Consider the following 1,595-nt stretch of genomic DNA (forward strand, 5'->3'; position numbering starts at 1 on the left):
GGGAGGTACATTTTTTTAAGGGCAAATACCTATTTTTGCTTAAAAAGCCCTTTAAGAAATATAATATGTTTGGCAAAGAGAGTTAAAACATAACACAGTTATTTTAAAAAATTTAAGAACACACCCAGAGTCAAGAGAATGTCTAGATACAATAACATTGGTTCCTTGCCTATTCTCTGGGGGAGGCAGGCCTCCCTGGTGGGGAGTTAGGGAGTGAATTTGGTGAACTGACTGTGCCCCTTTTCTCTGCCCTCTCAGCCATTCTGGAAATTCCTGGGGACTGTGAAATTGGTCCTTAAGTTTCAGTCTTTGTGTTTGCAAATGAATTTGCTCCCTGGGTGAAGACAAAAATGTGCCTCCTTGAAATAAGGAGAGATTGCAAAACAAGATGAGGAAGAAATTCACGCTGGAAGAGTGGACAGTCAATATGAAAGAATATTGCTTTCATATGGATGTACAGAGAAATCCAAAACCAAGGGACACAAACTGCCCTGTAAAATCAGAGGCAGTATTTCCTTGGGACGCCTTTCTTGGATTTCTGGACAATACTGCCCTCCAGTGGGAAGAGAGCAGAATACAGGGCGCTGGAGGAAATGAACTAGGATGGCGAGGCGTAGCGCAGGCAAGGTTTGAATACAATAGTTTCCTTGAGGATGTTTTCTGAAGAGCATTTGGCCTATGGAATGAAGTGCTTCTTCAGAAAAAGGAAAATAAAAGGAAAAAATGGAGGACATAACAAAACAAGCAAACAAAAACCCAGAAACAAGTACATTGGCCCAGTTCACCTTTTTTCTCACCATCCACACAAGTTGCTTTCCTGCTCCACAGGAACAAACTAGGCCCTAGGAACTACATGCTGAGGGCTGAGACTGAAAAAGGCATATTCTTTGCTCTCAAGTAACTCAGTTTTAAACAGGGAGCTTGTGGGGAGGGCTGGAGTAACTTTAAACTAGAAATAATTTAAAGATGCACAGTAAGTGACCAGATAGGTACCTGCAGATGCTTTGGGAGAACCGACCATGAATCCTGCTCCTGAAGATGATGACTAAGGTGAATCTTCAAATATGAGTAAGGCTGACAAGTGAGGAGAAATAGGAAAAGCAACCGAGCATAAGCAAAAAAGAGAATATGAATTTGGTCTGACGCCTTTATACCTATCAGATCTCAGACCTCTCTCTCTCTCTCTCTCTCTCTCTCTCTGTGTGTGTGTGTGTGTGTGTGTGTGTGTGTGTGTGTGTGTGATGGAGGAGGTAGAAAGAAGAGTGTATTGTATAAGGCTAGTGAGGCACTAGGTGCCTCAGGACATAACTAACTTTGCCAAGGGGAGATTTGAGTATAATTTCTAGAACTTGGGCAGCTCAACTAGCAAACTAGAGTTGGCAGTTGGCTCCATGGTCTTACTCTAGTCCCAAGGCCTCTGTTTCTGTTATGCACTTAGTTCTGTAGACATCTGTGAGTGAACCAACCCCAGGCAGGCAATAAGTTACCAAGGAAGAATTTTTTTTTAAATGTATGATATGTATATTTTACCAAATTTTAAAAAAGATTTATTTATTTATGCATACAGAACTGGGGTACAAGCCAGAGGTGCAGGG

Source organism: Condylura cristata, unplaced genomic scaffold (genome assembly GCF_000260355.1).
Source record: "Condylura cristata isolate star-nosed mole 26May11 unplaced genomic scaffold, ConCri1.0 scaffold00021, whole genome shotgun sequence".
NCBI lineage: Eukaryota > Metazoa > Chordata > Mammalia > Eulipotyphla > Talpidae > Condylura > Condylura cristata.